We start from the raw sequence: 23,216 nt of genomic DNA on the forward strand, positions 1-23,216 counted from the left end.
CACCCAAGGACACAAGTATGATTTTTCTAGCCCTTTTGGTTAATTGGAGCATGTATTTCGAGTTCTGATTTGAATTAGGGACATTAAATGTCTGGGAAAATCAAATAAGGTATAGAAAGGCCAAACAAACCTTGAATAATTTTAAATTTTAGCACGGATATCATGTCGTTCCATGAAGACTGAAGAAGAAAATACAAGGCGAAAAGAAGTAGCGATTATCGTTTCGCCCACGAGGGGAACACATTTCCCTATCGGAACCATGAGGCTTCTTGAGAGAAGCTCCGGTTTGTAAGAGGCTTGTAATAAAACTTGCCCCAAAATGGACAAAAAAAATCTCGGCATATATGGGCCATGTCGTGACGCCATGCCAAGTTTCACGATTTTCGGGTGAGTTTTGGATTTATGCGGATTTAAAAACCGAGATTCTCATGAAATGTTTTCAAATAGCACACGGTTCACTCATGAAAGCCGTGTGCCTACCAAACCGTGGCCGATGCCCCCAGTGGCGCGCGCGATCTAAGTCATGCGTTCTAATTGGCCAGAACCCAAACCCCATGGATCATACTTCTGCACCGTTGGATGCTTCCAGATCGAAAGGCAATCCTCATCCCTTTCGACAGCACATACAGTTCCGATTGTGATTTTATTTATATGGGTAAGCACAGTGTGCATGCGTCGTGCTAACTCACTCTTCCTTCTCTACTAAGTTTTCCATATAAATGTTGTTACATATCCAAACACGCTACCGTTTCCCGCCACTCCTCCCATCGGTTCCCGCCTCTTCTCCCATCGGTTTCTCGCTGCTAGTGCTCATAGAAGGATAGGCAGTGACACACCGGCCGTGTAAATATTGCACAAAGTTTCTAAAAGCACAAACGTGGATCATAGTAGGGAGTAGGTCCCATAGGGTGACCAGCATGAAACGCCCTAAAGGGAAGGAGTTAGTTCATATCAGCAAGGGGCGGCTTCCCATTCGCTAGCCTAGTCAAATAGAACGTAGAAGTTATGTGTGCTCGGGCTGGAGTAGTCTAAGGATGGGTGAGCCGATGGGAAGTTGCATATCTCAAGCTTCATTTAAATGCTATGATACGGTCATTATACACATTTATCATCTAAATGTCTCTATAGTGACCTGTCATGACGATTATATGAGAAGGGTTTACTCTATGCTCCGTGTGCTATGTTAGAGCAAATCAAATTTCAGGACATGCGTTGGACAGCACCCGCCCTTACCCCCACCCGCCTCGAAGTTGTGCTCCCGACATCGTACGTCTTTAACCTGGCCGTGGGGGTATGATGTCCAGTTTGTAATGTTACTAATGTAGTTGGTGCCCCATCAAACTTGTGCTTTCGGGATTTTAACAAATCACACACCAGACCCATACATTTTTTCGGGCCGCATGCAGGGTATAGGGGGGCGGGTGTTCTGATCGAGCATGTCTCCCTTGTGCGGTTTATAGATGCCGCACATATCCGTGGGCTCCCCGAGGTATATATCTATATCTATACACCTATATAGTGTGTGAATAATTTTGAAAGATGGTCGTTGGATGAAGCCAATCTGATGATGCAGAGATGGCAAATTCGAGCACTACTAGCCGTTGGATATAATCTATATATACATTCCACCAGATTCTGCCACATGTACAATCTAGAAGACTCCATGGTTGAAGTTACGCATAATGCAAAAACCTCAAAACACAAGCACTTCTCCTTTGTTCTAGAATCTTCCGTATCATAATGGCCCAAACTTTTTTTCAAGATGAATTGCCATTATTTTTATTAGTTTATGCTTTACAACGCACAATTCCATGAATCTTAAAATAGATTAACTTTTTTATAAAAACTAATTGATTTTGAATGAGATGATGAATTATAATAATTAAACGAACATCTACATCATGCATATATGACTCAAAGCTTACATGCTATAGTGTGGTATTTATTCATATTTTGGTTGCCAAATCTCATGCGTGTAATGCACATGTACCTTACTAGTATATATATCATCCTTGACCGATAACAAGGGGCCCCATAGTATCTATCCCTTTGACCCAACATACGAGAATGGTTTGACCATGATGGTTTCCTATTGGTATGTGTGCCATGTTAGACCTAATAAAGTCTAAGCGCATGCGTTGGATGACACCCCCTGGCCTCGAAGTTGGGGAACCGACATCGTATGTACTGAACCTGGCTTGGGGTTGGGTACGGTGTTCGGTTCGTAATGTAGTTAGTGCGCCATCAAAGTTGTGCATTCGGTATTTGAACACATCACACACCACACATACATATTTTTGGGCCGCATGCAGTGTATAGGTGTATAGGGGGTCTTCTGATCAACCAGGTCTCCCTTGTGCGATTTTTTGTGACGACACACATATATGTGGGCTCCTCGAGTGTATATATATATATCATCCCTTTGACCGATAACGAGGGGTATGTGTTGGCCATGAATGGATTCTTCCTAGTTCATGTTAGGGCCTGTCACCGTCACATGTTGTTCAACCAAAGCTCGAGCTCATGCATTGTCAGGATTCCTTCCCACACGCTCGGATTACTGGGTTCGACCGACACCATACCCTGCGTATCTCGCCTTAACTATGTGGCTTGCATGGTTGTCTATATCGAGAGGCGGGCGCCACATCTAAATTGTACATTATTCGATACTGAAAACACGCATCACCCCTTTCAACGTACATCATTTTGGGCCGCATGCAGGTGGTGCTGGTTTTGTGGTCCCTCTCGTGTGATTTTTTATGATGGTTCAATCTATTGGTCCAAGCGGTTTATATATATATATAGGGTGGGTCTATTATGATAACACCCCTTAAGAGTCTTATTCTGATAACACCAGCCTTATTATGCACATCCCCACCGGATTGCCGCCGCCCCTCCCCTCCCGACCTTCTACCGTGGCAGCGGCCTGGGAGCGCCACCGCCCCTCCCCTCCCGACCTTCTACCATGGAAGCGGCCTGGGAGCGCCGCCGCCCCTCCCCTCCCAGCCTTCTTCCGCGGCAGCGGCTTGGAAGTGTCGTCGCCCCTTCCCTCCTGGCCTTCTTCCGCGGCGGCGGCCTGGCAGCGATGCCGCCCCTCCCCTCCCCGCTTTCTCCCGCGGCGGTGGCCTGGGAGCGCCACCGCCCCTCCCCTCCTTCTTCCATGGCAGCGGCCGACAGCGATGCCGCCCCTCCCCTCTAGGCCTTCTTCCGCGGCAGCGGCTAAGCAGCGCCGCCGCCCATCGCCGCTCGGGCTTCTTCCGCGGCAGCAACCGAGCAACGCCTCCCCCACCAGCATATCGGCCTTCTTCCACGGCAGCAGGTCGGTAGCGCAGCCGTCAAACTCCTCCGGGCCTGCAATTAAATGTACTTCATCAGATGTGGATTGGTGTTGCCTCGACATCAAACCAATTCGAGCAAGGAGGACTATGCGCAAGGTTCCTTCATCCATGGCAGCTTCTTGGTTTAAGTCTACAACGACCTTCATAGCAAATCCTCCGTCTCCGTTCACCTTTAGCAACGTCCAGACCGCTCATGAACATCTGAAGGGCAAGTGGACTGCACAGGCGAACGCGAAAGTTGTGCAGACGGACGAGAAGAGAACTTCCTCCTGCAAATGCAAGAAATCACCGCAACACGAGGTAAGCAGTACACTTCCTCAACCATATCAGTTTAGTTATTCCAAACAAAGCAATACATGCAGTCCAGTACACCTACAAAAATGATGCAGTGCGGCTGCTTCGGTTCGTTGTGGGGGAAAATGCAGTGAACTTGCTCGGTTATTCAGTATGCTTGTGTAGGTTCATTACGGACAACGATGCAGTGCGCTTACTTCAGTTCACATTGCAGGGTGATGCAGTCAGCATGCATTAGTTTTGCAGTACCGTTTGTAACACATTGCAGTTCGCATGATTCAGTTCATTTTGCTTGACAATGCAGCTCAGTCATTTTGTGTGCAGGAAATGACGTTCAGCAGATACAAAATGCCGTGCATAATTGACAACCCAGGGAACAACAACTTTCAGAAGAGTAAAGCTTCTTCTGAAAGAGATATTGGCTGGGTTACCCCTGAGATTCCTCGAGGATTCTTCACAACAACAAACAGGGTGCACTACTCTCCGGAAGAGGATTTTTTTCAGGGAGAAGAGGTAGTCGAGGATGACGATGATGTCACCTTCATCAGGGAGGGCACTCACCGACAGGAGGATGAAGATGACGACGATGAAGATGACCCAATAACAGTTCTCAACCCAGAGTATAAGCACGAGTTCACTACATTTGGAAAGCATGTACGAACAGACAATGATGATGCAGTTGAACACGATGTTGCAGCAGATGATGATGATGTGCCACCGCTCCAAAATTTTCAAACCAATCCACTGAGACATCGTCACAACACTGGATTACCACCATGTCCACCTGCTGCACCCGAAAACTGAGCTCAACGTCCACCTGTTGCACCCAAAAACAGAGCTCCAAGCAGAGCTGCTGCATCAACTTCGACAAAGCAACCACCAATGGTGCCTCGGTCAAAAGTCAACAGCAAGTACAAATCCTCCTCACTATTGCCGCCGCGAGATCCTCAACTACACAAATCTGCTATAACCCCGCCATGTCCAATACAACTCGGCGAGCTGCAAACACCATCGGGGGAACGACTCTACACACATGTAAGTTCATGTTCTGAAAAATAATAATAATAGTTGCAGTCCATTCAGATAACATTGCAGTGCACACTGATATTTCTTGTGAGGTTTGACCTAGCATCTAATACATTGGATTCTTCTGAAAACTTAGGAACACTGCAATGCTTTTTTAAACTCGTATGCACTCCTCGTATTTAAAAAACAGAACAGAACAAATTATCTCATAGAGCATTGCGCTTAATGCAGGATAAAAACATGCCGCTGAACCTCATACCTGCCGCTGGAATGAAGTTCACCACATACGACAAGGCATGGGACTTTTACAACAATTATGCAAGATGTGCAGGGTTTGGCATACGCCAGAGGGCACAACACAAGACAAATACCTACATTGTCTGCTCAAGAGAAGGGACGCACAAGCAGACTGTGTCAGATTATCAAAGGAAACGTCAGAAGACATAAAAAAGGATTGACTGCAAGGCAAAGATTAGAGTCAAAAAGAGGAAGGACGACAAATTTGTGATAGAAATGGTTGAACTCAACCACAATCACAAGATGCTGGAAAGCCCCGGGATGCTTTTGCACAAGCGATCGCACAAAAAAGACGATCCTTTGATAGACCAGTTAGTGAAAGACATGCAACTAGACAACCACACACATGATCAAATGATGTCAACGCTGTCGCGTATGTCCGATGGTCTGCAGTACATGGGACATACTAGCCGCGACTGGGTAAACAAGTAAGCACATCACAAACACATATCGCTTGAGCATCCTGTCGGTAATTATTTCTTGTTTGATGAGATGAGTTTGCATTGCGTTTGAAAATGCAGGAAACAAAAGTTTGCCAGAGAAGAGTCCCAAGATGATGTCAAGAAATTTCTGGATTTCTTCGAGAAGATGTAGAAGATAAACCCGGAGTTCTTCTATGATTATGACGTTGATGCAGATAACCGTGTAAGAAATGTCTTTTGGGCCAACGCAAGTTGCAAAGGATCGTATGAAGATTTTGGAGACTGTGTTATATTTGACACGACGTACAAAACTAACAAATTCCACATGCCGCTGGGAGTCTTCGTGGGAGTGAACCATCATCTACAGAGCACCATATTTGTTGTTGCCCTTGTGCGAGATGAAACAATACCATCGTTCGAGTGGATTTTCAAAACATTTCTAAGGTGTATGAACAACAAGCCACCAATCTGCATGCTCATAGGTACAAAAAAACAACTGCATACTTACGTTTGTTTGGTGCACTTATATTTCTTCCATCTATCTTACACACACACACGAATTAATAAAAAACACTATTTGTGCCTTCTCAGACCAGTGTTCTTTGATGAAGGCAGCATTAAAAACTATCCTCCCAAGTACTCTGCATAAGTTGTGTCGGTGGCATATCATGAAGAAGTACAAAGACCATCTCGCCTTGCTGTATAAGGAGCACGAGAAACTCAAGGATGACCTCAATGCGGTGCTGAACCACCCACTAATGCCGTCAGAATTTGAACGAGCATGGAAGGACCTCATTCAGAGATACAACTTGCAAGACGTTGAAGTGATGAATTCGCTGTGGGATGACAGGCACGAGTGGATCTCGGCTTACTACAAGGAAATTTTCTGTGCTCGGATGACTTCCACACAGAGAAGCGAGAGCATGAACCGCATAATGAAGAAAAACTTTGTCAAAGAGAAGCATGATCTCCATTTGTTTGCTCAGCAGGCGGACAAGTGCATTCAGACCAGGAAGGCCGTCGAGCACGGAGAGACAGTAGCAAATGAGGTAAACAAAATGTCAATCAAAAACTGCTAAAAAATATAACTAAAAAACAAACAATTTTTTCATTTCTCTGGTTCGTAACAATGCATTTCTGATCATGCAGTCAGAGGTAAAGACAAAAACCCAGTTTGGGTTCAAAGTTCATCTATCAAAAGTGTATACAAGGGCAATGTTTGCAGATTTCAAAGAAACACTCTACCGTAGCACTGCATTTAGAGCAGAACAGTGCCCTGAGAACCCAACAAAGTATCTCGTACACCACTACAGCAGATCAGATGCATTTGACTGGGCAAGGCATAATTTCCAAGTGGTCGCCGATGAACAAAAAGGTGTCTACGAATGTGAGTGCAAACTATGGACACACACAGGTGAGACTCCTATCACAAAAAAAATATAGTTTCTGATAGTCATGCACGAAAACTCACTTACTGAACTTTAAAAGTCCACATGCATGAATAATTCACAAAACCAAATGAAGTTCACTTCTTTAAAAATGAACAAATAACAAAAAAATGTGTTTATTAATTTCATGAAGTTCACTTACAAAACAAAGAAAACGTGTGTTGTCTACAGGGCTCTTTTGCATCCATGTGTTATGCATGCTTTCTCACTTGAGAGTGCTCAAGATTCCTGAGGTGTATATCATGAAAAGATACACCCGTAACGCAAGATCAGAGGTGACGTTTGACAGACGAGACTATGAACAAACAACACCAGATGGAACCTTGCTTTTTTGCCGTAGAAAATTGCTGACAGAAACAACAATGGACCTTACAAACAGAGCGACAAGGTCCAACGCTGGGTGCCACAGAGCGTTGTCTGGTATGAGGGCACTGATCGAGGAAGTTGATGTGCTCAACAAAGAAGAAGAAGAAGAAGAAGAAGGAACAAAACTAAAGCAAGCAGAGAAATCCCAGCATGACAATAATGCCGAGCAAGTAGAAAATACCGAACACAGCGGAACTGGTGCTATTAAAACAGAAACAATTCTTCCACCTCATGTTTCAAACACAAGAGGAAGGAAGAAAGGGGCCGACGCAACCCAGAAAAAGGTTGCATGCAAGGAGAAAAATGATGACAAAAATAGTAAGCCACAACCTGAGCTGGACAGTGATGGTCACCCACTGCGAATAAACAGGTGCAAGACATGTAATGAAATCAGCGGCCACAATTCCAGGACATGTACAAAAAGACATGAACAAGAAAACTGAGGACACGGTGATGCACAACCAAACAGAAATTCCACTCACAACACTAAGAAATGGACGAAACCGAGACGCTGTAGCATCTGCAAAAGAGGAAGAGACACAATTCAAGAACCTGCCCCAAAAGAACAAGATCAGAAAATGAGGAAGACGAAGAAGAAGAAATCAAAGAAGAAGATGGTGACACAACTGAAGAAGAAATGGCTTATGAAGAAGCAGATGAAGAAGAGGAGGAAGAAGAGAGTGAAGAGGACGAAGAACATGAAGAAACTGAAGAAGCAGTGGCTTATGAAGAAACATATGAGGAAGAGCAAGAAGAGGAGGAAGAAGAGAGTGAAGAGGACAAAGAACATGAAGAAACAATGCCAACAAGACCACCACAAGGGAATGCTGCTGTACAGAAACAACCAAGAATGACACCACTTTCAAAAAAAGGTAGGAGCACGAAAGGATGCAGTTCACCTCACCGGGAAACAAAAGCAGCCATCAACCAGCACGCAGGGAGCAAAGAAGGATCCAGTTCACAACACTGGAAAACGAAAGCAACCATCAACAAGCACGTGGGGAGCAAGGAAGGATGCACTTCACAGCACTCAAAAACAAAAGCCACCATCAACCAGCGCAGGGAGCAAAGAAGGATGCAGTTCAGAGCACTGGAAAACGAAACCAGTCATCAACCAGCACACGGGGAGCAAGGAAGGATGCAGTTCACAGCACTCACAAACAAAAGCAGCCATCAAGCAGCACGCGACGAACTACAAACACAACGGCGCAGAGACAAGAACCAGAAACACCGCCACAGAAAACAAAAGAAAGTGCGACATTAGACACTCTCCAGTCACCGCGGAGAAGCATCAGGTTAACGACCAAATAGATGAACTTCAATAAATTAATCATATGCATAGTAGTTTGTTTATCTACATGACTGATGTTTCAGTTTAAATTTTGTGTAAACACAAATTTCCCACTAACTATGAGTTATTCAACTAAACCATTTAAAGAGAAATGGTGTATAGAATATACCATATATATAATAGTCTAGAGTAAAACTTTGACACATATTAATCCAAAAACGATGTAAACAATGTAGTTAGCTCACTGGCAGCATGAAGTTCAGAATAATAATTGAAGCGGTTCAGATCACAGAAGTGCTCATTACAAAACACATCAAAAAGATGAAGCGTTCGACACGAAAAAGTAATTATTACAAATCAACCTCATAACCTTAACCAATCACGTCAAACATGATTCTAACCGTACGATCCTCGAGTTCAAAGAAGTTGAGGACAACAACTTCCTCAGACTTCAGGCTACTATCAATGACAAATTTCTTCCACCCTTTCGGCAAACACAACCGCCCGTCAACGCCTACATGGTACTTGGCTGGTTGAAGGTGTCCATTACCAAGAACAACTTGGAGAATTCCCTTCTTCTTGAGCCAAAGATACCTAAAAGCTCGTTGGGGAATTTTCTGCAAAAAATCAGTACAGATTAAACGCAATCTAATGTGAAGTGCAGAACTTGCAAAACAAGAAGTACGGTTACAACTATTATGAAGTTCTTGAGACTACCTGCATGTAGTACAAAACCTACAAGCGGGGAAAATTGTGGAAAACTATTACTTCTCATCTAGTATATAAGCAATTCACATATTGTAACAATGCAAAATAAGACACGAGCTCCATGCACACAAGCAAAGAAATAAAAACAAGATATAAGTTCAGAGTGTAGTACACTTCAATAAAACAAAATAAGTACATTCCTAAAAAACTAGAAGTTCAGACTAGTATGGAATTATACAAAAAAAGAACAAGAAAACACAAAGAGAAAATCAGATCAAGAAAAAATTACCATCTTGTAGTGAGTCTCAACATCTGTTGGCGTAAGCTGATGGACAAAAGGACTTGTGGGCCAAGGCTACGATGAAGCAGGGCGGAATAGAACGCAGAAATGTTGATGTGGCCCATATCCAATCCTTCTGTGAATACTATGCCATATGCAAGCTGCTCAGCTCTCCCAGCTCGGCACAATAGCTTCCCCCCACGACGAGCACGATGGGCCTGCGAGCAAGCTGAGCAATCACAGTGCGTCGGCACACCACAACCATGCCCGCAGCAGGAGAGATTCGCGCAGGGGCCTGGAGCCATCGCAACAAAAACCTAGAAAAGGTAAAAAATAAAGAGAGGCTAAAGAAAGGAGAGGAGTTGCGGCTAGAGGAGAAATGAACTGCAAAGGAAGGGTAGAAGTTGGCCTACATTTATAGAAGAGGAATGCAAAAAGGTCAAAACTAAAAATTAAAGAGGAGTTAATGAAAATTACGTTACCAAGAATGAAGGACAAGCAATAAAGGTTTATGTTACCAAAACAAAAAAGTCTTACCAGGAAGTTCTACAACGACTTTGACTGCACAAATTCATGACGAATTTGTACACCTGAAGCACAGGACCATGACGAATGCAGTGCATAGAGGCAACAAAGCAGTGCATACCCCTACTAATGCAGTGCATAAAAATGTAGCGCAAAAACATGTGTAGTACGGAATCCATGCACATGCAGTCCAGAAAACTGATCAATGCAGTGCACGGATGATTTGCTAAGCAGTGCACGCCCCTACATTGAAAAAATACTTAAGATAGAAAATATAAAGAAAAAAAATTGACCAACACAGGTGCATCCGGCCCCAGCTAGTCTCATAGTAGTTCTGCGCCCACCGTAGGCGAGCGTTCTGATCCATAATGCATGGGGCCGGGCGCACACGGGCCCACATGTCAGAGAGCATAGAGCATCGAGCGCCAGGTATAAGCGCCCAAATAAGTAACCATATGAGTTCAACACGGCAGCCTCGCCAGCGCTTATAAACAGGTCGGGAGCACCTTCCGCGGGCGAGGTGGGACTAAACATTAGGCCACACACAACGCACAGGGAACCAGCCGTGCTCACAGGCCGACTTGGGCCCAATGCAACATAGGTCCAACAAGGCCCACTAAGAAAAAACAATAACTTCAAAAAAAATGGGGGGGGGGGGCAACCCCCCTTACCCCTCCCGTACAGGGACTGCAGTAAGTACATGCAAAAAAATTGATGCAGTACGCAGCACTAGAAAGATGCAGTGCATTTAGCTACACGAAGCAGTACGGTTTAGCAAATCCAGTTCCGAATTACCTACATGAATAAAAACACGGTATGGAACACGCAAAAAATACTGTGAAGTACGCACCTGTAGACAACATGCAGTTCTCCGTTGCACATGATGCAGTGTGGTACTCTAACCAATGCAGTTTCATTATCATGCATGATACATATAAACGTCATAGAATGCCCGTTCGCACAGAAAAGTGGTGGTTAAAAAAATCTACTGATAAAAAAACACCATGTTCGCATACAACCACCCAATCGGAGCGGTTCCTTAGCCACAAGCCCACTATCACAGACGCAACACCAACCCACGATCTGCACAAACCACATCGTCGCCGAGATCGTGAAGTTCATCCGATGCGGCCATCCCACACCGCGCCCTCCCCTTAAATTCAGACCCCTGCCATATGCCTTCTCATCCACAACAACACAAGTATCCATTGCGCTGCCACCAAATCGCTCCATCACATCCATCTCCACGCAAAAACACCAAGCCCTACTACCGGCGATGGCGTTCGCCGATGAGTACAAGGACGTGGAGGCCCACGGCAACACCAAGTTGCACGTCATCCACACCAACAACAAGAAGTAGGTGCCGATCACCCTCGCGCAGTACGAGTGCCACCTCAGCCTCTAGCGCCACAAGATCGTCGACATTGATCTCGAGTAGAACAACGATCCTGAAGTGACGTCGAAACCCGCCCTCTGCCAACTCTCCATCTGCAAGAAACACCTGGTGCTGCTCTTCCAACTGAGCGCCGCTGAAAGGTGCATCGTCTTCGACAACTTCCTCGCCGACCCCAGGTACACCTTTGCAGGCTTCTCCATCGACGACGACAAAACCATGCTAGAGCGCGTCAATCTGGAGGTCGCCAACTTCGTCGACATCCAGAAGGAGTGGAGGGTGCCCGAGGCAACCAAGGAGTTGGACTCCCTAGGAGTTGTCTCCGGCATGATCGTCAACGACTACTACAACAACATGAAGAAGAGGATCACCGACGATGAGCACAAATGTTGGGCCACCCTGCCTCTGTCCGTGAGGCACCTCGAGTATGCGGCAAAGGACGCCTACGCAGCGTACGAGATATGGAACCACATCACCATCACCCAGGACGGGCTTTGCCATGCAAAGCTTGAGAAGGAGGAGCCCCTCAAGAAGCACGCCAGGAGCAACTGGGATGGGGAGACGTTGACTGGTGAAGAAGAAGATGGTGCCGGCCAAAGAGCAACCAATGCCAGCGTCGTGTTAGAATTATCATCAAATTTGATTTATGTTGTTTGCTTATGTATCGTTAGTTTGCTCGTGATCATTTGCGTTTGCTGAACTTAGTTTGCTTGCCATGCAGAATCGCTTGTAATGATGTGAACTTTGATTATGTTAGACTGCTTTCTGTTGAAATAACTTTGCTCATGATGAACTTGTCGTACAGAATGCCTATGATAATTTGTTTTCTGTTGTTTTCTTATGAATCATTAGATTTGAGCAGTGTACAAAACGAAAATAAGATGTAGTGTGCAAATAGGACGCATGCAGTGCAAGTTGTGTACCAATGCAGTACATAGTGTGTCGAATTAAGTTTACACATACGCAACGAAGCAGTGAACGCCCCTAAATTTGATAAAAAAGAATAGATAAGAGCAAAAACACAAAAAGAAAAAAATGCGACATGTATATGTAGTGCGGAAATATATAAACGTGCAGTACACAAACATAATCAATGCAGTGCGGTTTATGTTTATTAAGCATTGCACTCCCCTACATTGGAAAAAAGATTACATAAGAGCAAAAACATGAGAACAAAAAATGAGAACTGTACATGTACTATGGAATGTGTGCACATGCAGTAAAGAACTATGATCAGTCCAGTGCACAGATGGTTTACAAAGCAGTGAACACCCCTACATTGAAAAAAATGTAGTGCGGAAAATGTATGAATGTGCAGTACAGGTATGTTTACTAAGCAATGCACTCCCCTACATTGGAAAAAAGATTATGTAAGAGCAAAAACATGAAAACAAAAAATGAGACCTGAACATGTAGTACGAAATGCGTGCACATGCAGTGCAGAGCCCTGATCAATGCAGTGCAAGAGTAGTTTGATAACCAGTGCACGCCCCTGCCTGCGGCCACGGTTGGTGCGTGGCGACTGATTGGACATGGGCGTCTCCGCTTCCTCACGCTGCCTCGGCAACTGCCCCTCTGACAAAAAGGCCGGCGCGGGCAACGCTTGTCTTCATTGCTTTCCTTCTCCTTGCTCCTCCTTGCTTCCGAAATCTCCAGATCTACTCTGATCCACTTCCGAGCTTCTGACCAATGGCGCCCCGAAATCCCAAGGTTGATTCGCCGCATGCCTGGTACGAGCCGGCTCTGGAGGTGCCCAATGTCTCGGCCAAGAACCTCGCCGCCACATGCCTGCTAACAGCGGGGGAGAACAACGAGAAGGGGAGGACCGAGCTCTGGGCTGGCTCCACCGTGCTCGAGGCTTCGTCGTTGGACTGGTTCGCCCCTTCTTCGACTTCTTCTACGCGGTCCTCCAGCACTACGGGTTACAGGCTCTCCACCTCCATCCCAACTCCGTTCTTCTCTTGTCGATCTTTGCCTTCTACTGCGAGGCGTATGTCGGGGTAATGTCGTCTGTGGCACTGCTGTGCCATTTCTTCTTCCTCCGAATCAACGATGGCTTCACCATGGGGTGCGCCAACTTCGTCACAGCTGGCAAGGCCAACGCGATCTCGAAGGCCGGCAAGAAGGTTGATGGCTTTCGGAGCAAGTGGGTTATGATGGATGCTAGGTGTGTCTGTCGGATCATGGGTTTCGACAAAACCCTTAAGGTTCAAACACTGCGGTGCGCGCAAAGATCTCCCCCCTACCGATCCATGCCCTAGCTCGGTTAAGATCTTATGGACTAACTCGACGAACTCGCAACACAAAAGACACAACATTTATACTGGTTCGGGCCACCGTTGTGGTGTAATACCCTACTCCAATGTGGCGGTGGTGGATTGCCTCTCCGACTGAGGATGAACAGTACAAAGGGAAGAACAACCTCCTGAGGTTGAGGTGTTCTTGTGCTTGGCGAACTTGTGTGTGCTCTGGTCTTTCTCTCTTTGTGCGTCTACGGTTCGGTCTCTCTCCCTAGCTATGGTGGTGGCTAGTCCTATTTATAGAGGCCCTGGTCCTCTCCCCAAATATTGAATGGGAAGGGATCCCACAACGGCCAATTTGAAAGGGTACATCTAGTACAACTTATCCTGACAAAAGTGGTCTTCGCCTGCCAAAGGCCCTGGTGGTGACGCTGTCTTGGGCTCCATGGTGACCTCCGAATTGCCGTCCTGCTGGTCTTGGTCTCGTTGCACCGATATGGAAACCTTTGCATGATGCCTCGGTACTCCGCGCCTGCGCTTGTCCCCTTAGCACCAAAGAGGAAACAAGGATGCTGCACGTGCTTGCGCCCTCCTGGCGCCCGCCTGGTCTCGATCGTCATGGCTCATGTCACTAGAATCTGGCGAGGTTTGTCGTGCCTCGAACTCTCCACCCCTCGCGAGCCAGCCTGGTGAGGCCGCTCCTGAGGAGGTCTTGTGTCGTCTGGCTCGTGAGGCTTGGCCCCTTGCGAGTGTCTTGAATGCCTTGTTAATGAAGATGGGTCGTACAGGCCTGCTAGCAAAGCCACTCCGTGGGTCACAGGCGGGAAAGTCTAGGGACCCTCATTCCCAGAACATCGACAGTAGCCCCCGAGCCCATGGCGCGCTCGGGCTTAGCTTCGAGGCAAAGCCAAGGGTCAAGGGCGGAGCACTGCGGGCCCCAATAGCCTGCGGCCTTAGTCGATGCGTGGTGATTGATTGGATGTGGGCGTCTCCACTTCCCCATGCTGCCTTGGCAACTGCCTGACTTGACAAGTCCCTGCAACATGCAATGAAAACCATCATTACCTGTGATCGTGGGGGGTGTTGGTTGGCCTTCTCCTGGTATAAATGGGAGGGGGCGGAGCCCCCGTCGCCCATCTCATCCTATGCATCTCCCGCTTCTTCTCCTTCCTAGCTCCTCTCCTTGCTTATGCTGACATGGCGCCGATCCGGTGTTTCTTGGCCGTAGAGAAGGGTAAGGCTCCCCTCACGGAGCCCGAGCTACTCCCGCCGAAGAAGAGGAGGTCCCATCGCCGCGAGATGGTAGTGAGGCTGGTGGTGTCGCGGCCCTGGTACGAAAGGTCGCCTCCTAGGTAACCGCTGCCCTTGTATGCTTACACTGACGATTTCGGAGGAAGGAGCGATGAGCGGCGCCGCCCGCGCCAGGGCCGTGGTTGTCATGCCGCAAAGGCGCACGCCGTCACCCCAGGGGTCCATGCTACGGACTCCTCCCGCGAGTTCATGCTGTGGGCGGCGATGCCCCCGAGCACCTGGATTCGCCTCCCGCAGTTCTTCGCCGCTGAGATGCCGTCGAGGGGCCTTCGCGAGCTTTGGCTTCAACATGCCGACTGTGACGCCCCAGCGACTGGAGCGGAGATTGGAGTCGTTGCCTCTGGGAAGATCTTCATGACCCGAGGCTGGGGAGAGATTGCTCGAGTCTGCCGTGTGGAGGGCGCCCTCACGATCCACTTCGAGTACGATAGTGCCTCCATGATGTTCTTCAAGGTCTTCGATGAGGAAGGCCGCCGCCTGGAGTGCTGCCCTGATGGAGGTCGCCAGGATGATGCTGTAGCGGGCGCTGGGCCCGTCGCAGGCCTCGCCTGGAGCTCCTCCAGTGACAGCAGCGACTCCTGGTGGTCCAGCTACTATCCTGAGCTCTTGAAGTCTCCGAAGACAAGCGATGACAGCTACGTGCCCTCGAGCTCATGCCGAGTCCAGAGCAGGGTTGTGGCGTCCAGCCGCCGTCGCCACTGATCTGGATGGGGTTGGCATCGGCCTCGCGTGGCCCACTGTTGATGATGGCGTCGGTGACATTGGGTGCGTGTAGATAGAACTCCTAGGAATTCCTTCCCTTTTGTTCCATGCGAGGAATCAAGAATGAACCCCGTGGGGGCGTGTAAAGCGTCTGTAATGCCTTTTGTCAATATAGCCCTCATTATGAAGATTTGTGTGCACATGTCTACGCTGACAGGTCCCGGCCCCAGGCAGGCTACAGACGTCGCTGGTATGCCAGGTCGCGTGCTGTGGTCAAGGCCAGGAGGTGAGCGGCCCGAGGTCGAGTAAGAGCTCTTGCGGCGCGATGCTCAAGAGGTCCCCTTTAGCGCGCAAGCAGCTGTCTTAGGATGGGAAAGGAAGAAAATGTTGCCGCAGCAGGGCAATGAAGGGAGTGAGCGAGGGTATCGTGTCGTAGCGACTGGTGGGATCCAGAGCGAGAACTTATCTTGGCTGTCCGAGGTCGGCTCCCTGAGTCGTGCCAAACTCGCACGTCGGTCACCGTAGTGTAGCTAGGTCAGGCCCGTGCGGGTCTTCCCCTCCCCTCCATGTTCTTCTTGGTGCTCTGCGTCCTCAGGTCCCGGCCCTCGAGCGAGCTCAGCCGCCGCTAGTATGCTAGGTCGCGTTCCATGGTCAAGGTCAGGGGTGACGGCTAGAGAGCCAGTAAGAGCTCCTGAGGCGCGATGCTCAGGAGCCCCCCTTTTAACACGCCAGCTAATTGCATGAGAGAAGAGGGAGAGTCCGCGGTGCCGCCTGCCGTGGCCCTCAGGAGGTCCCTCCAAGTTAGCGCGCGGAAGGGCACCAGTCACTGTGGTGATTGCTGGTTCGCTTTTGGTGTGTGAGAGCCCCCGGGGTGTGTACAACCCCGCCCTGACACGTGGCTTGCACGACAGGGCTCGACGAGGTGCGTCTGGACACTTGTGAGCCAGCGCGGGACTCACGAGGCCCTACCTCAAGGCGGGTTGCGCCTGGTCCTAGTTCTTCTTCGCTGTCTTGGTCCTGTGAGGTGGTTAGACAATGCGAAGGTTCCTGAAGAAAGACGACAAGCGCGCGGCTCCCATGTTGGGCGATAATCAAACAAGTGATAGTCATAGATAGATTAAGCATGGAAAGCATACTGGCTTAAGTAAATGCAGGGAAGATGCATGCCACTGGGTCGGGCCGAGCGGCTTGGGGATGATGCAGCCCAAGGGGCGCCCCCAACAAGGTAAGCTAAAGACATAAAAAGGGATACATGCCATAGGGACGGACCCACGCGGCCTGGGAATGATGCAGCCCTGGGGGCGCTCCCAGCTGAATGAACTTGGAAAATGTCACCTGGTTCTGTTGATGAAGGAGAGTTGGGGCAGCTGAAGGTATGCGGCGAAGGGGCTACTCCTCATGAGCCACCGGGGCCCTGAGCGTCGGGAGGCTCTGGGGGCCCAGGGGGTTCCTTGAGGACCGTCTTCATCCTCGCCAGCATAGCATGGCGCCTGGCCTCCTGAGCCTCCAGGATGCTCCGCGGGTTGCGCTGATAGGCGATCGCCACGCTCGGCAGGCCAAAAGGCATGCGAACGTAGTTGTGAGGTGGGCCCTCGCAGCGTACTACGTGCAAAGGCCAGAAAAGCTCCTAAAAGGTGCCCGGTTGAGCCCTGGGACGTCGATGCAGACGCGTAGCCCGACATCCTCGCCTGGATGGGGAGCTGCGCCTAGTGAGCGGCGGCCGCCGCGCATGGTCCTTGCGTCTTGTAATTCCTATGTGGTCTTGGTGATGAACTCCTGGTCGGTGGGCACTCCTTGCCCTGTGTTCTCCTGAGGGAAATATGCCGCGAAGCACGCCTCCATGTAGTGCCCAAGTGCCTCCCTTGTGACGTTGGCAAAGTCTGAGGCCCTCTAGAAGAGAGCCCCCGAGCCCTACCCGGGAGGGGCGCTGGGCGCGCCTTCCTATCCGATGGAGGGAGGCGCCCCAGGCACGGGCGCCGATCCTGACGAGGCGCCGCTTGCCTGGGGCCCTGCATGGTGCAACTGCTTCTTCTTAGGGGTGGCCTCAGGAGGGTGCTCGCCCTGGCTGTCGGGGTCGTCGATTGCTGTAGCTTGGAAGGTGTCGGTGTTCTGGGAACGGGGGTCCCCAGACTTGCCTGCCTGCGGCCCACGGCGTGGCTGGGCTAGTAGGTATGTACGACCCATCTTCATCGAAAAGGAATTCAAGACCCTCAGAGGGGCCAAGCCTTGTGAGGCAGACGACGCAAGACCTCCTCATGAGCGGCCTCGCCAGGCAGGCTCACGAGGGGCGGAGAGATCAAGGCAAGGCAAACCTCGCGAGCTTCTCGTAAAGTGTGCCATGACGATCAAGACCAGGCGGGTGCCAGGCGGGCGCCAGTGCGCGCAACGACCTTATTTCCTCTTTGGTGCCAAGGGGGCAAGCACAGGCGCTGAGTACCAAGGCATCAAGCAAAGGTTTCCAAATTGGTGCAACGAGACCAAGACCAGAAGGACGGCAAGACAGAGGTCACCATGGAGCCCAAGACAGCGTCAGCACGAGAGCCTTTTGCAGGCGAAGACCACCTTTGTCAGGATAGCTTGTACTAGCTGTCCCCTTTCAAATTGGTCGTTGTTGGCTCCCTTTCCATTCAATATTCGGGGAGAGGACCAGGGCCTCTATAATTAGGACTAGCCACCATCATAGACCAGGAGGGATCATCAAGATCATCCCCAACCACACAAGCACACCAAGCACAAGAGCACCTCAACCTCAGGAGGCTATTCTTCCCCTTGTATTGTTCATCATCAGCCCAAGAGGCAATCCACCACCACCACACTGGAGTAGGGTATTACACCACAACGGTGGCCCGGACCAGTATAAATCTTGTGTCTTTGTGTTGCAAGTTCGTCAAGTTCGTCCGTGAGATCTTAGAGAGCTAGGGCGTGGATCGATAGGGAGAAAACCTTCGTTCGCACCCCAGTGTTTGAACCTTGAGGGTTTTGCCAGAACCCATGATCCGACATTTGGCGCGCCAGGTAGGGGTGCGCCCAAGCTTCCTTCCATCGCTCGACGCTCCGTTGCTCCATCGTCTCCATGGCAGACGCGCGCCATGCTCGTGTTGAGCGCCGGGCTGCCCTAGCAGCCCATGTCGCTCAGACAGCTCCCGTCAGCGGGCCACCTCGTCGTTCCCTATCGCCTGCCGCCAACACGGCCACTGGCCTGGCAGGGAACGAGCAGCAAGCATCCTCGCTACACCCCTCAGTGCGGCGGGACAGCCGCACCGCCACTCCATCGCTGACCCTGGCCGGTTCTTCTTCCCATGCACGTTGCCCTCCCATGGACGCACGAGCCGCGCTCCTCATGGCGCACGAGCTCCCGCGCTACCGCCCGGTTGATGACCTCTATGAGGACTGGCAAGACCGCATCGCTGAGCTCGTTCGCGCTGCAGGGGGCTCCCCTGCGCCATCCCTCTCTCCGCCTCGCCCTCCACCAGCTACGAGCGACGTAGCTCACGGAGCGCACCCACCACCTCTGCCCCAAGATGGCGCCCTGGCGCCAAGGCGCGTGGCTCCACGACGCGACCCGCCACGTCCTGCACCCGCGCGTGTAGAAAGAAGTTGTCAAGAAGTCCCTCGACCGCAAGAAAACGCCCCACCGCTCCTCGCGCCACCGCGCTGGGACCGGCTGCTGCGGCAAGACCGCGGGCCACCTGTAGCGGCAGGGCACGGACCCCATCAAGACTAAGCTCCACCCCCAAGGCAGGCCCCGGTGACCATAGACGGCTGCCACGCTTTCACCCCCGAGCTGCGTCGCGTCGCCTGGCCGGGCAAGTTCAAGCCGGATCTGCCTCCTCGCTACGACGGCACCCTCGACCCCGTGGAGTTCTTGTAGCTCTACGTGCTGAGCATCGAAGTGGCCAACAGCGATGAGAAAGTCATGGCGAACTGGTTTCCCATGGATCTCAAGGAGGGCGCAGCTCCTGGCTCGTGAACCTGCCACCGGGCTCAATTTCCTCCTGGGACAAGATGCGCACCCGCTTCATCGCCAACTTCTAGGGCACTCGCGACTGCCCCCCGGTCGCGGGCGACCTGCGCCGCATCAAGCAACAACCAGGAGAGACCCTGCAAAAGTACATTCAGCGCTTCAATAGTGCACGGATCAAGATACCCAAGGTGACCGACAAGGCCATCATCTTAGCATTCTTCGACGGTGTCCGTGACGTCAAGATGAAGGAGGAGCTCGCCATCCATGAAGAGTTGTGCACGACCCTGGAGCTGTTCAACATTGCGACCAAGTGTGCTAGAGCTGAGGACGGTCGCCTCTCCCTCCTCGAGCTCCCTGCTGCGGACCCAGAGGAGAAGAAGACCAAGGCCAAGGATGTGAAGCGCAAGGGAGCAGCCGTGCTCGCGGCAGAGCCAGACACCAAGCATGGCAGAGACCAACCAGAGTCATCCAAGGGCAGCCCACCGTTCTGCACCTTCCATAACCTGAACACGCACAACACCAGTGAATGTCAAGAGCTCAGAGCCATTCGCAAAGGACGATTCGATCGACGCCCCGAGCACGGCGACCGGGGCTACGGCCGAGGAGGAGGACATGGTGGCGGACGCTGGGACGACCGTGGCCTGCACCAGGAGTGGCGCGACCGGCCTCGCAAGGACCGCTGGCAGGATCAGCCTCGCGAGGGCACCTGGAGGGATCAGCCTCGTGAGGATCGTCCTCAAGGCAACGTTGGACTCCCTCCGCTGCCACCACTGCCAAGAAGGAATGACGAACACCATCAGGACGAGGGGGCCGGGGGCTTCCAGGAACCGCGTGCTATCGCCTACATCTTGGGCGGAGCCTAGGCTCCAGCCTCACAGCGTATCTTCAAGCAGTTTGCTCGTGAAGTGAATGCAGTCCTTCCCAAGCTCGAACCACACGCCCGCTCAGATGGCCCCAGTGCCCCATCACGTTCAACTCGGCAGACCAGCTCAAGTGCGCAGCTACCGCTGGCGCCCTCCCGATGCTTTGCTCCCCGGTCATCAGCAACGTGCAAGTTACCAAGACTCTCATCGACGGCAGCGTAGGGCTCAACGTCCTGTCCGTCGACACGTTCGACAGCCTCCAAGTGCCATATGACCAGCTTAAGCCCACGAAGCCTTTCTCAGGAGTGACCGACGGTTCCACCACACCGATAGGGCAGGTCCGCCTCCCCGTCACCTTCGGGGAATGTAAGAACTACTGCACCGAGCTCATCGACTTTGACATCGCGCACATTCGTCTGCCGTACAATGCCATCCTCGGGTATCCGGCCCTGGCCAAGTTCATGGTGGTGACCCATCATGGCTACAGTGTCCTCAAAATGCCAGGAAGCGGCGGGATCATCACGGTCCCATGTGAAGAAAGGGATGCGGTGTGCTCCCTCGAGCGTGCCTTCCAAGCTGCAGCAATCGACGACCCCGACAGCAAGGGCGAGGGCCCTCCTGAGGCCATCCCAAGAAGAAGAAGCAGCTGCGCCATGCAGGACGTCAGTAGGGTGGCGTCACAGCTGGAGCCTCGTCAGGATCAGCGCCCGCTCCAGGGGCGCCTCCCTCCATCGCATAGGAAGGCGCGCCCGGTGCCCTTCTCGGGCAGGGCTCGGGGGCTTTCTTCTGGAAGGCCTCAGACCTTTCCCACATCATGAGGGAGGCGCTTGGGCACCACTTGGAGGCATGCTTCACGGCACGTTTCACTCAGGAGGGCACAGGGCAAGGATCGCCCACCATTCAGGAGTTCATCACCAAGACCACCCAGGAATTGCAAGACGCAAGGGCCGTGCACGGCGACCGCCGCTCACAAGGCGCAGTTTCTCATCCAAGCGAGGATGCTGGGCTGTGCGTCTGCATAGACGTTCCAGGGCTCAACAGGGCCTCTTCTCAGGAGCTTTTCTGGCGTTCGCGCATGGGACGCTGCGAGGGCCCACCGCACAGCTACATTCGCATGCCCTTCGGCCTACCGAGCGTGTCGTCCTCCTACTAGTGCAACTTGTGGCGCATCCTAGCAGCTCAGGAGGCTAGGCACCACGCCGTCCTGATGGATATGGAGACGGTCCTCAAGGAACCACCTGAGCCCCCAGAGCCTCCCGAGGCTCAGGGCCCCGGTGGCTCGTGAGGAGCAATCCCTTCGCTATGCCCCTTCAGCTGCCCCAACTCTCCTTCGTCAACATAACCAGGTGACATTTTCCAAGTTCATTTAGCTGGGAGCACCCCTCGGGCTGGATCATTCCCAGGCCGCGTGGGTCCATCCCTGTGGCATGTATCCCTTTTTATTTCTTTAGCTCACCTTGTTGGGGGCGCCCCTTGGGCTGCATCATCCCCAAGCCGCTCGGGCCTGACCCAATGGCATGTATCTCCCATGCACTTATTTAAGCCCGCTACTCTCATGTTTGATCTACCTATAATTACTACTTGCTCGATCGCCACCCATCATGGGGACCGCGCGCTGGTCGTCTTTCTTCAGGACCCTTCGCGTGAGTAAGTTGAGCACAGCATCTGTGCTCGGGCCTGTCCTTGCAGCATCGATAAATCCAACGCCTGAGCTCCGTCTGGCGGGCTGGCCCCGTTTACGTCACCTCCTGGGGCCGTTGGTGCTTGGCTTTCTCACGCGATAACCTCAGGAGATTCGTTCGGCGCATTCATGCGCGGGCGCCAGACGTGGTGGGTCGCACCATGGAGCGGCGCGCCTTGGCTCTAGGGCGCCGTCTTGGTGCAGAGGTGGTGGAGGTGCTTCATGAGCTGTGTCGCCCGTGGCTGGAGGAGGGCGAGGCAGAGAGTGGGACAGCGTAGGGGAGCCCGCTACGACGCGGACAAGCTCGGCGATGCGGTCAAGCCAGTCCTCGTAGAGGTCGTCAACCGGGCGGTAGCGTAGGAGCTCTTGTGCCATGAGGAGCGCAGCCCGTGCGTCCATGGGAACGCGATGAGCGTGAGACGACGAACCAGCGGGAGTCAGTGATGGAGTGGCGGTGTGGCCGTCTGGTCGCATCGAGGGGTGCAGCGAGGATGCTTGCTGCTCGTTCCCCGCTGGGCCGGTGGCCGAGTTGGCGGCAGGGGACGAAGAGCGACGGGGTTGCCTGTGGACAGGGGCCATCTGCGCAACGCCGGTGGTGAGGGCAGCCTGGCGCTCGGCGCGGGCGAGGGCGCAGCGTGCGTCCGCCATGGAGACGATGATGCGACGTGACGCGAAGCCACGAAAGGGAAGCTTCGGCGCACCCCTACCTGGCGCGCCAAATCTCGGATCACGGGTTCCGGCAAAACCCTTAAGGTTCAAACACTGCGGTGCGCGCGAAGATCTCCCCCCTACCGATCCACGCCCTAGCTCGGTTAAGATCTTACAGACTAACTCGACGAACTCGCAACAGAAAGGACACAAGATTTATACTGGTTCGGGCCACCGTTGTGGTGTAATACCCTACTCCAGTGTGGTGGTGGTGGATTGCCTCTCAGGCTGAGTGTCGGTGTCAAAACCGGTGGATCTCGGGTAGGGGGTCCCGAACTGTGCGTCTAGGCGGATGGTAACAGGAGGCAGGGGACACGATGTTTTACCCAGGTTCGGGCCCTCTTGATGGAGGAAAACCC

This window comes from Triticum aestivum, chromosome 4A (genome assembly GCF_018294505.1).
Source record: "Triticum aestivum cultivar Chinese Spring chromosome 4A, IWGSC CS RefSeq v2.1, whole genome shotgun sequence".
In the NCBI taxonomy this organism is placed as follows: Eukaryota; Viridiplantae; Streptophyta; class Magnoliopsida; order Poales; family Poaceae; genus Triticum; species Triticum aestivum.